At 46.2% G+C, this 13,210-nt stretch overlaps 1 protein-coding gene across 1 annotated transcript in view; it reads left to right on the plus strand.

Moving 5' to 3' along the window:
• Positions 1 to 1,797: 1,797 nt before the first annotated feature.
• BEGAIN (brain enriched guanylate kinase associated) overlaps positions 1,798 to 13,210 on the plus strand; it is a 356,417-nt gene continuing 345,004 nt past the window's right edge. The window contains exon 1 of the mRNA XM_060262289.1: positions 1,798 to 2,138. The gene's annotated coding sequence lies outside the window, so the exon portion shown is untranslated. The remainder of the gene's footprint in view (positions 2,139 to 13,210) is intronic.

Genomic DNA, 13,210 nt, shown 5'->3' on the forward strand with positions numbered 1-13,210 from the left:
CAAATGCAACACAGCGATAGACTACTTAGGCAAAAGGGTTGTATACACGTGCTAGGTATGTATGTATGTACATATATATATAATGGTGGGGGGGAGAACCACTCCAGGGTTATTTGAGTCCTCTCAAATGGCAAGCGCACATAAAACCCACATTTGGGAATTTTTTTAAAAAATCCATTTTTCTAAAAACAAAAATAGTTTTTATGCTGTATCCCTTGCTGTGTACAGTGGGAAGACAGAAGGCAGGGCAGGATTCTTTTTAAAAAGCCCAATAATGAAATGCCATCAGCTTCTTGCGAGCTGTATAATTTTCAACGAGCCATTCAGATGCCGGTGCAATGTGAAATGAATGAACACTGTAGGAAGAGATGTGTAGGTGGGCAGTAGCCAGGCAGCTGGGAGCTGAGTGTGACTGATGTGTTGATAGGCAGGTATGTGCAAGGAATGATAAATGCACCGGAGAAACGCAATTGAACGCTTTTGACAAGAAGCTCACAAGATGCCATAATCACACGCCTCTGTTTTGCAGAGAATTTGTCCAGATGGCTTATTATGAACACCTTTGTCTAAGAGCCTTAATGGCAACATTTATCTCAGTGCTATTTCTGCTGTTTAGAAGTCGCTGTTTGCATCCTTTGCCAAGCTTTCTGTTTCACACACAAAACAGCTCAACTTCTCTGTTCTGGGCAGAGATTCAGGACCATGGACATCACCTCTAGATCAAGGGTGTCGAACTCAATTGTTATGAGGGCTGGATCTGACATAAATGAGACTTTGTCGGACTGGGCCATGTGTGTCATAAAATATAATGCCAAGTAGCAGAGGTATATACTTTATAAAGCACACAAATATAAAGATTTAAAAAACTTAAACAAAAATATGCTTAAAACATTAGCACTCATTGACTCTTTCCTTCCTTTTCCAGGGGATAAGAAGGGGGAGGAGCCTCAGCCAATAGAAGGAAGAGAAGCTTGGCACAGTAGCTCTACTGTGCAACTGAGAGAGCCTGGCAAAGCAAACTGTCCCCCCTTCTCCCCAAGGGAGGAGCTTCAGCCAATGGAGAAAATAGAGGCTTTGCTCTGTAGCTCCTGTGCAACTGAGCAAACCAGGCAAGGCAAGCTGAGATGCAGAAGGAAGCAAGAAAAAGGGAGAAGCAAGCAGAAAGCCAGTTATTCAGGGGCCTGTTAGAAACCCTCTGGGGACCTGATCTGACCCCCGGGCTGCATGTTTGACACCCCTGCCCAAAGGCATTCGGGCCTATTTAGAAAGAACCTGTTGTTGCATTTTCTCAGCAGCATAGGAGACATTAGCTCAGCATGGCTTCATTCCATGGCATTGTCATAACATATGGATCCCAAACTCTTGAGGGAGTCACGAGTGGTTTTCTCCTGCAAACTACAGCAGGGGGATCCTGTGCAGATTCTGAACTGAGGATACCACTCGAGTAGAAGTTGAGTCCACACATCCAGAAATTCTAACACTCTTTTATATACAGGCATATGCAGGAAAGTTTGCATGTGTGAATTATTTGTTCTGAGCATGAATGGATGTGGCATACAACAAAAGAACGCCCGCTTACCCAAGTTATGTACAAAGCAGCATGTCATACCTGGTCGAAAGCCCATAATGCTAATTGGTGTTCCGTCTTGAAACAGCACTAGTCTAAATCAATGACAATCATGACTCCTTCTTCTGTGACCATTAGGAAGGCTCAGTGTGGAAGGAATGATGGATTTTGGCACGGCGCACAGACACCTAGTTATCCTTTCTCCTCCATCAACATCATCCCGGTGCATGGCCAATAGAACAAGCAAAATCGGTGAAACCCAGATGGAATGGCTTTCCCCGACACTCTTAAAGTTCGCTGCATCATCAGAAAGCACTGCCCGATTCTTTAAAAAAAAAAATAGCATATGACCTTTTTATACTGGTTTGCTGAGTTTGCTGTGCAGGTTGCTGTGGACAAGGAGAATGATTCTTCTCCGGAGCATCCCGCTACCCTATGTGATAGAATTAAAATATACATGTCTAAGCAAGAACCGCTGAAGCTGTATGCACCTAATAAGCTACTTGTATATCCGGCTCCATCACTGTAAGCTGTGGACAAGAACAGCATTGCCTAAGCAATCCTATCTCGAGTGAGTATATATATATATATATAATTTTTTTACACTCCCCCCCTTTTAATGCATTGCATGCCTTCAGGTTTAAAAACGTTACAGGTAAGGAGTGAAGTCTTCAGTCCGGGCACCGCGGTGCTGCAATACGACATCTGAATTGCCTTGGTTTAACGCGATTTAACATGCTTGATTGTTGCGTTCAGCAGACATTGCTGCCTCCAGAAAGGGGAGCTTTTTTCATGCATTATGGTACAAGATGGCCAATTAGAAGGGCACGTTTTCCGAAAGCCGCCACGGTGAGCAAACTATTAGTATAATGATTTATAACTCGGTGTCAGAGTAAGGTCTGGGGAAGGCGGGAGGTGTGTGTGGGGGGAATTGAGTTGTCCTTCTTTCATTTGTATAATGCATGTCATGGAATAGGATATCTTTCATCTCCACTGAGAACGGAATGTCTATTGCAAACACATGATTGGCTGTCAAGTAGGAAACAGTCCTGTCGTTTTTTTGATTGGGGGGGGAGGAGGAGGTTGAAATCGCAGCCGGGAATCCCTCTCTGATTTATTAATTAGAAAGCTGGTGCTTGTCTGATAAAAACATACTTTAGCTGTTTGGATTAAACATTTGTGGAAGATATGTCGAGCGGGATGTTTGCTTAATGATGTGAGGCATTTGCCCCTGTCTGCCGACAGTCCTCAAACAGTTACTGTGATGCATAGATGAAATAATTGCTCATGTAGGGAACAGCGTAAGCACAACTTGATTGGCAAGCCAGGCTGCCAAAACAAACATTTTCTACTGTAGGATGTTCTACAGCTGTCACAGGGGCATGATAGAGTGGGAAGGGATGCCTCTCTTAGGGACATTGGCAGCTTTCCGTGGCGTCTTTCCAGTTCCATTGGTCTTGCAGTATGGAATTTTTAAAAGGATGCAATGTGGTAAAGAGGAATGCAACGTTTTCTATATGCGGCTTGACAGATGGTTGTCTATCTCTTGAGGTACCCTTCGCATGCTGCCTACATGACTTTGCGCTTGTAGATGTACCTTCTGTTGTGTGCAGAAGCAAAGGGTATAGAGTGGTCCATAGCCAGCACTGCTGGATCTGAGCGACTGACGTCTTGCAAAGACTCTCTCGACGCACCATCGATGTAATTTAGCAATGTGATACATTTTATTCTCTTCTGATCAATACTTGCTTGGGCTGCAGGCTTTTATGGATTGACTGGTTTGATTAATTGATTCAAGGGCAATTGCTGGTCTTTGAAAAACATACTCTAGATAATCAGGGAAGAAGCAAGCCTGCAAATCAGACATGGCTAGGACGCCAATCAGCGGTTTTACTTGAGCAAAGAAAATTAACTCCAATGAATTGACTGAACTGGGATTCGGGAAGGGAATCCAAGTTGCTTCAATGGCTTGGAAGAGGGTAATTAGCACCGTTGATTCCAAGGGGCACATTCCATCCATTTCTTGATTTTATAGTTATTAACAAACCGGTGTGAAAGAACACCAACTGATTGTTGGAAGAAAACTGCAGTTTAGTTCTTGTGTATCATTTTAGGTAAATCACAAATCGCATCAATAATGTCTCTAAGTTTAACATTCCAGAAGTTTCTGTACCCAACTCTTGCCCTCTGCCCACTACTTGCGCTGGTTCCTTCCTCTGTCATGACGATGGGGTTAGAGTGGAATCGGAACGACTGCTGATTCCTTCAGAACAAGCGATATTCTGCCCTTAATACAATACAGTGGCTACATTCCCTAAATCCTGTTTGTATGCTCTTTTAATGCTGACAACATTTCCATAAAGTTACTTTTACTCATTTTCACATAGTGAACAGTTCTTACAAATGCACTATAATCTTGGTGATACCAGAAAGTTTCTACATCTCCCAAGTCATTCTCTTGAACTTAATAAATCCAAACTCTTAGCAGGCAGAGTCACCTTCTGCAGAAGTGGTGTTCATAGGAAAACAGTGGGACATGTGAAACTACCATATCCTGAGTCATACCAATGGTCTTCTGAGGATGTTATTGTCTACTCTGACTGGCAGTGGTTTTCCACAGTCTCAGGTAGAGTTCTAATAGATCACTTACTACCGGACCTTTTTAACAAGAGATAGCAGGGGCCAAACCTGGGAACTTCTGCACATGAAACAGATGATCTACCACAGAAGAAGAAGGAGATGACCAGAGGTTTATACCCCGCCCTTCTCTCTGAATCAGTGGCTTACAATCTCCTTTATCTCTTTCCCCTACAACTGACACCCTGTGAGGTAAGTGGGACTGAGAGAGCTCTCCCAGAAGCTGCCCTTTCAAGAACAGCTCTGCAGTAGCTATGGCTGACTCAAGGCCATTCCAGCAACTGCAAGTGGAGGAGTGGGGAATCAAACCCAGTTCTCCCAGATAAAAGTCCACACACTTAACCATGCTGGTCTAAGCCAGGCCTGTGCCACTTTGGTCCACCTAGCTGAATACAGCCCACCGGTTATCTGTGGTGGCCTGTCACAAATCTGACAATCCTTTTCCTGTTTTAGGAATCGTAGAAAGGCAGTGAAACTAGGAGCCTTAGTCCCTTTGGTGTGCGTCAGCCACTGGCTGCTGGGTTGCATTCAGTGTGATGGATCATGCTTTGTGCCAGACTGGAATCCCATTAGGAATGAACACAAGAATAATTGCCAGTTAAAAGTTCATGTCTTTTGTTTAGAAGCAGAGTGGTATAATGGTTAGAGTGCTGGGCTAGGATCTGGAAGACCCAGGTCTGAATCTCCCCTCTGCCATGGAAGCTCATTGGGTGACCTTGGCCAGTTACACCGTCTCAGAAAAACTGAACTGGCAGGGCTGTTGTAAGGACAAAATGGAGGAGAGGAGAACATAGTAAGCCACCTCAGGTTCTCGTGGTGGGGGGAAAGTTGGGTATAAATGAAGGAAATAAACAAGTAAATATATGTCATTACACAGTTCGTGTTATGGTGCCTGTAAACTGTAATCAATTAACCACAAATACAAATTTTCCTAAGAATTGGCTGTTGTAGATTTTCCAGGCTGTGTGGCCGTGGTCTTGGTATTGTGAGACCTGACGTTTCGCCTGCAACTGCAACTGGCATCCTCAGAGGTGTAACCCAGAAAACTGGAGTTCTCTCTGGTTGGTAGAAGAAGTTGGTAGGCAGGTAAATTATATTATATCAGGGGTAGGGCTGAGTCATTATCTTGTGGGAGTTTCCTGGGCTGTGACATGCTAATGGAGGAGCTTACAAGAGGGGGTTCTTTTGTATATGGATTGGCTATACAGAAGAACCCCTCAGGTAAGCTCCTCCAGACAGACCCAGAGAGAACTCCAGTTTTCTGGGTTACACCTCTGAGGATGCCAGTCACAGTTGCTGGCAAAATGTCAGGTCTCACAATGCCAAGACTACGACCACACAGCCCAGAAAATCTACAACACCCAATGGACTCCGGCTGTGAAAGCCTTCGACAACATATTATCCTAAGAATGACTATTCAGTGGTTCACACTGAAAGTATTCCTATGATACTATCAAAGAAAACTAACACTTCTCCCAGTTGTAATCTGATGCTCAGCAAATGCACACAGTTTTATTCAGAGAGAAGGTGGCTCAATAATAGAGCATGCAGAAAGTCCTGGGTTCAGTTCCTGGCATTCCCAGTTAAAGGATCTAGCAGTAGGGGATGTGAAAGACCTCTATCTGAGACTCCAGAGAGTTACTACCAGTCAAAGTAGATAATACTGATTGTGACAAACCAATGGTATAATTCAGTTCAAAGCAACTTCAATATTTTTTTCCCAAACTGTGACTAGATAAATATGAGATAGGAACAGAAAGCAAGAAAAAGGCTTCAAGGAGGAAGGGAAACGCTGGTAGCCCAGCTGAGAATAAAAAAAGATTACTGGCTAGCAGGAATTCTGGAAGATTTATTCATGGAGAATGGGAGCTCCCAACTTATATTTGGGGGGTGGGGTGGGGTGGAGTGGAGCATCTGTGCATTCTATAAAACTGTCCTGAGGTTTAGAACTTTTTGGAAGACAATACAACTCCACTGCTTAAGACAGAAAAGCATTTCAATGAGGGAAGATTTTGTTGTGGTTCCAAAGTAGAAATAAACTGTTATAAGCAGGGCTTTTCTTGTAGCAGGAGCTCCTTTATATATTAGGCCACACACACCACGCTGATATAGCCAATTTTCCAAGAGCTTACAGTAGGCCTTGTAAGAAGAGCCCTGTAAGCTCTTGGAGGATTGGCTACATCACGGGTGTGTGGCATAATATGCAAAGGAGTTCCTACTACAAAAAAAAATCCCTGTTTACAAGCATATGCATAAGCAGACATCCGGCAGGAAGTATTAGACATTATAGGCAGGGCCTGTAAAACAAAGAGGTTCCACCAGGCCAGTGGGAAGCCATCTGAACTGGCCTCCCCTGCTCCAGTCTCCTGGTGTGCTTTCTTGTCTGCCCACTTGCCCTAGTATTTTATCCTCTATGGTCGCACATCTATAGTACTTGAGTTCAGTTGCTGATTGTGCTACAGATGACCATGTAGTGGTTGAGAGCCAGTTTGGTGTAGCCAGGGGTGGAATTCTAGCAGGAGCTCCTTTGCATATTAGCCCACACACCCTTGATGTAGCCAATCCTCCAAGAGCTTACAAAGAAGAGCCTCCAATTGGCTACATATTAGGCCACATCCTCTGATGTCACCATTGTTTCACCTAGAAAAAGCCCAGCAGGAACTCATTTGCATATTAGGCCACACGCCCTGGTGCCAAGCCAGCCAGAACTGTGTTCCTGTATGTTCCTGCTCAAAAAAAGTTCTGGAATAATACTTACAGCAAACAGGTAAATACTGTACACAGTGGTATAGCTCATAGTCCCATTACTTTTATAAAAATGGCCTCCTGATCAGTTCTGTTTCACATAGTTTGCAGAATTACAGAAGCATAGGACTATCTTGGGCAGGTCATCCCAACAAGGTGGAGGCCCCAACAGAGAATGTATATGTACAGTGCTGTCAATCTCGGGTAGAATTCTAGCAGGAGCTCCTTTGCATATTAGGCCACACACCCCTGATGTAGCCAATCCTCCAAGAGCTTACAAGGCTGTTTTTTGTAAGCTCTTGGAGGATTGGCTACATCAGGGGTGTGTGGCTTAGTATGCAAAGGAGCTCCTGCTAGAATTTCCCCCCCCCCCGGGTCAATCTTATCCTTTTGCTTGCAGAAGGGTACTTGCAGAATGCCCTTCTCTGATGATGGGCCATATCAGGTGAGATGGTTCTGTCAATATGAGGGACTCTAGGCCATGAAGGGTTTTGTATGTGATGGCCAGGACCTTGAATTGAACCTGGTAAAAGAAGAGATTTGATTTATACCCCGCCTTTCACTTGGAATCTCAGATGAGTTTGCAATCTACTTCCCTTCCTCTCTCCACAACAGACACCCTGTGAGGTAGGTGGAGCTGAGAGAGCTCTGAGAGAACTGCTCTTGAGAGAACAGCTCTGAGAAAACTGTGGCTGGCCCAAGGTCACCCAACAGCTGCATGTGAAGGAGTGGGGAATCAAACCTGGTCCTCCAGATTAGAGTCCACTGCTCTTAACTACTACACCAAATTGTCTCTCTCAAACTTGTAGCTGATGGGCAGCCAATAGAGTGACTGGAAAATGGATGTTGTAGCTAGCTCCTGATAGTGGTTAAGCAGCTGTGGCATTCTGACATCAAGAGCAGACCCATGTAGAGTGCATTACAACAGTCTAGCCTCAATGTTACCGTGGCATGGTGGCCAGCTTAGCTGAGTCAAGTTAGGGAGCCATCTTCTGGGCTAAACTACGTTGAAAGAAAGCATTTTTTGCAGCTGTATTAAGCTTCTCCTCTAGCAATAATGTTGTATCCAGTATAATCCTTAGACTCCTAACCAAGTCAGCAAGTGTCTGCTGAATCCCACTGAAGCTATACATTGGAGAAAGCTCATGCTGGAATTCAGCAAACAGATTGACTTATCCCCTCATATGGCACTCAGATTTCTACTGTTCAGAACACGAGAGCCAGTTTGGTGTAGTGGTTAAGACCAACGTACTGTAATCTGGAGAATTGGGTCTGAGTCCTCACTTGTCCACATGCAGCCTGCTGGGTGACCTTGGGCTAGTCACTGTTCTCTCAGAGCTCTCTCCACCCCACCTACCTCACAGAGTGTCTGTTGTGGGGAGAGGAGGAGATTGAATTTATTCCCCGCCCTTCACTCGGATTCTCAGGGCGGCTTATAATCTCCTTCCCTTCCTCTCCCCACAACAGACATCCTGTGAGGTAGGTGGGGGTGAGAGAACTACTCTTGAAAGAACAGCTCTGAGAGTTATGACTGACCCAAGTCACCCCACAGCATGTGGAGGAGGACTTGGGAATCAAACCCAGTTCTCCCAGAAGAAAACAAGGGGAGGGAAGGAGATTGTAAACTGCTCTGAGACTCTGAGTGAAGGGTGGGGTATAAATCCAATTCTTCTTCCTCTTCTTCTTCTTCTGCTGCTGCTGCTGCTTCTCCTTCTTCTCCTTTTCCTCCTCCTCCTCCTTCTCTTTAGATGGCAACTTCTAGGTGAACATGTAACAGCTGCCTTCTACTGAGTCAGACCCATTGGCCTCTCAGGGACAGTACTGTTCACTCTGACAAGCAGCAGCTCTCCAGGGTCTCAGGCAGAAAGAAGCCTTTCCCTTCATGTACTTCCAGATCCTTTTCCTAATGGAGATCCTGGGGATTAAACTTGGCACTTCCAGCATGTAATGCAGATGCTCTGCCGCTTAGCCACAGTCCATATTAAAAAATAAAATGCCTACACTCTATTCTCAGCATTGCCTCTCCATACCCTTCCTTCATCCCTCCCCCCCCCTCCTTGATGTGCCTATGCCCACCATTCTCAGCACTCCCTCCTGCTGCCTTTCCTTCCCCCAAACCCCATCCTTGGTGCTTCACTATTAGAATACATGATGATCAGAGGTCATTTTGTAGAAAAATAGGTGGTGGAGCTCATTAGCATAATTCATTAGCATATGCGCCCCCCCCCTTCCCAGTCAAAAGCAATCCGATGCAAGAAAGGAGAGTCCTGGACGAGCGAGGCCTGCTTGGGCTGGCTAGAGATCCAGCCAGCCCAAGCAGGCCTCGCTAGCCTGGGGCTCTCTTGGGCCGCCGCCCGCCCACCCACCCACCCCATCAAAAAGCCAGCAAGCCACCCATCACCCAAAATCACACAAGAAGTGGAGAAAGGGTGGCATGGGCTTCTCCAGGGGTTAATGAGGACTGCTGGGGGTGTGGCAAAGTCCCTGGTGGCTGGCTGGCTGCCCACTCACCTAATCCAGGGATTGTTATGCAGCTGCACCTACTATTCAACAGACAAGGTAGGTGGGGAGGAAGAGGGGGAACCCTCAGAAAGGTTCAGGAGCTGTGCTCCTGTGAGCTCCTGCTGCATCTAAGGCCTGATGATGATATTTTGACATAATCAAGTCATCAGGGCTGTATTGCTGTCTTTATGCCCTTCCTGCCAAAGATTTCTTCACACCTGTTCCCAGGGCTTTTTTGAAGCAGGAATTCCTTTGCATAATAGGCAACACACCCCTGTTGTAGCAAATCCTCCAAGAGCTTACAGGGCTCTTTGTACAGGGCCTACTGTAAGCTCCAGGGGGATTGGCTACATCAGGGGTGTGTGGCCTAATATGCAAAGGAGTTCCTGCTACCCAAAAAGCCCTGCATGTTCCCATTCAAACATGCCAGTGGAACCAACTAAGCTCCTTTCAGGTCTCCAGTCCTTCCTCTCCTTCTCTTATTGGAGGGACAGCAGCTCTCCCATCTGCCATGTCTTGTCTCCTGTGCTAATCCAAAAGACTAATTCAAACATTTTGCAGACTTTCTCCCTCCTCCTGGTGAGCCTGCTAAAGCTAACCCATTTTTTCCTACTATAACTGAGCCTCCTTTCCCAATGACAACACTATCCATGCCCCACAGCCAGTTCACACACCCTTCTGCACACCTGCATCTTGAACATGCCGCTGGACACATGCACAGGTGGTGTCTGCTCATATATTTGCCTGTCTGTGTGCCCTGGGTTGTCTTGCTAGTTGGACCCAGCCTCACTCCCTCTTTGAATTTATTGCCTGGAATTGTTGCCAGGTGCATTTTTTTTTGGTGGAGACTCACCCTCCCCACCAAGTCAAAGCTTGTGTGCCAGTCTGAAGGTTAATAGAACCACATCACTCCAGCAGACAACTCACCAATGCAGGAAACAGCAGGTTTTATTCTTCTCTGTCATCGCTACATGCTTCTCCCCCTCCCTCCTCTGCTGTACTCCTCCATGGGGGATAACTACTGTGCAGGTGCCAAAATAGGGTGCTGGTACTGATGGGCTGTATGGTATTGTGCTGAAACGTGCAGAAATATTGCTCTAACGGCTTGTCTGATTCGTCTCAATACATTATCTCTCATTATTGCAATTTATTCCAGCTTTCTAAGCCTGCTTTGGAACGCTGTCACTTTTCATTTCTGTCCCAAGCCTTTGAGCATGCAGCATTCATTCGCCTCCATTTGAGCTCGGATCTGAGTCCTGTTTGCATGGGGAAAGAAGTTTGTGTGTGTTTCTCTGAGCAAATTCCATACCATACCATACCATACCATACCTGTTAGGGAACCATGCCCTCCATCATAGGTGTTCTATCATTGATACTTGTCTCAAAACCTCCTAAAGTCTTGTGGAACCTCCCAAGGTTTGTGAGGGTCCCATGATCCACCTGCAGGGCAGCCATTTTGTAATGGCTTTGCATATTAGGCCACACACCCCTGATGTAGCCAATCTTCCAAGAGCTTACAGAGCATTTCTTACAGGGTCTACTGTAAGCTCTTGGAGGATTGGCTACATCAGGGGGTGTGACCTAATATGTAAAGGAATTCCTGCTACAAAAAAAGCCCTGGCACCCAATAGCTGTACTCAAAATTTCAAACGTGCCTGGAGGCCCAACAAGGCTGAGACTCTGCTGATGTTCTCCATTTCAAGGGGGGGTCTGGAAAGCACGATAAATTTGTTTCTTATAGCCTCGTATGTTGCAAAAAAATATATTTTCAGCCCTGTGAAACTTTACACACATCAAAAGTCAGATTCTTTCTATTGCCTGGAGCAAAGAAACAACCAATCCCATGTGCTTACGATTCCACTGCACCATTTGAAAGCATTCCTGACAGGATTTATCCTTTGACTTATTTATGGTTTTGATGAGACCTTAACATTCTATATTATCCTAGGCAGACACCGCATGAAGAAAAACCATCTGTTATTCGTTACTAAACTAGCTTTCTCTGTATATTCGGTCTTTAAAAAAAATAATACTGGCTGAAGGAGAGAAGCCATACAGGTGTGCACGTTTCCATCCTGATATGCAAACATGGTGCCAAATTTCCATAGACTGTGGGCCAAACTAGATATGATGGTGTTGCTGTGATCACCACAAGGATGCCACCGCCATTTTAAAATATTGCAAGGGCCAGATTCTGATAGGCCCCAGAGCAGAGAACACTTGTTTCTCTACACATACACCTCTCCTTTTCATATGCTGAAACTGCCAAGGAGGGGTTATGATTATTTTAATATTTGACAAGGCACAGGTGAGAAACAAGTGCCTCAGCCCACCCACCATGCTTTGAGCCCGATCAGGCATCGTTAAGTGACTTTAAAATATCAGCATGGCATAGTGGTTAAGAGCAGTAGACTCTGATCTGGAGAACTGAGTTTGATTCTCCACTCCTCCTCCACATGATGTCTGCTGGGAGAGCTTAAGCCAGTCACAGTTCTCACAGAACTAGGGTTGCCAGGTCCTGTTGCCAATCCAGTGGGGGGAATTGAGGGGCATTCTAGGGGTGGGTGGGAACATTTTAAGACATCCTCAACACGATGACATCACTACCCCTGGTGGTAGGGGTTCTACCTCTCGAGGCAGCCCCCTGTGCCATGCCCCCCCCCGCAAGCTCTGTTTGTGGGAAACCCTCGTGCACATGGTTTGTGCACACGGCACAGAGACGTCACTAAATGTGATGTCATCACACAGGGTGGGCAGGCGAGCAGGGGATGAGGGAGCGACAGGCAGTGCAAAAGAATGCTGCCACTTTTTTCCAACAGATAGTGTGCTCCAAATAATGCACTGTTTTAGGTTGAAAGCAGCCAAGCGGCGCCTTCCCATTTCACTGATGAGCACAATGGAGAGATGCCTCGGCCACTTTCAACCTGAAAGCAGCTGGGCACTGCTAAAACGGTGCATTTTTCAGAAGATTCCAAGGAAGCCTATGAAGAGCATAGTGCACTGTGTAGTGCTCCTCCAATCCTGTCTTCAAGGCAGGCTTGGAGGAGCACTCTGCAGGGGCAAAGGGGAGTAAAGGAGCACCTCATGGTGCCCCCAAGGTGGGGTAGCGCTCTAGGCAGCTGTCTACCACACCTACTCCCACGTGCTGGCCCTGTCATCACATTGGAGACATTGCGTGAGGATGCTCTGGTATTTGGGTGGAACTCTATGGTTTTTCGCCCTACTAAAACCATAGAGTTTGCCCAAACACCAGAGCATCCTCATGCAATGTCCCTGTTTAGGACAGGGGTGTCCCCATCTGACAGCTGAGGAGCCCCTGAGACCAGGGGATCCCCCGCTGGGACCTGGAGGCTGGCAACCCTGTTCAGAACTCTCAGCCCCACCTGCCTCATAAGGTGCCTGTTGTATGGAGAGAAAGGGAAGGTAATTGTAAGTTGCTTTCAGACTCCTTAAGGTAGAGAAAAGTGGGTATAAAAACATAGGGCTGCCAGTTCCTGCCGGGGGCGGGGGATCCCCCAGTTTGGCAGGCCCCAATCCACCAGCAGGGAGGAAGCCGCTTAGGGAATCCCCAAAGAGTCCCGGCTCCGTGCAACACACACAATGCGATGACATCACCCAGAAGTGATGTATCATACCAGGCAGATCGTATGGGGACACTCTAGGAAATCACAGAAAACTCTGTGGTTTTGTGTGGGGATGCTCTAGTAATTTGGGGGAAAACTCTATGGTGCAAAAATAGGCCCCCACTAGTAGCCGGAG

This window comes from Heteronotia binoei, chromosome 21, assembly GCF_032191835.1.
Source record: "Heteronotia binoei isolate CCM8104 ecotype False Entrance Well chromosome 21, APGP_CSIRO_Hbin_v1, whole genome shotgun sequence".
NCBI lineage: Eukaryota > Metazoa > Chordata > Lepidosauria > Squamata > Gekkonidae > Heteronotia > Heteronotia binoei.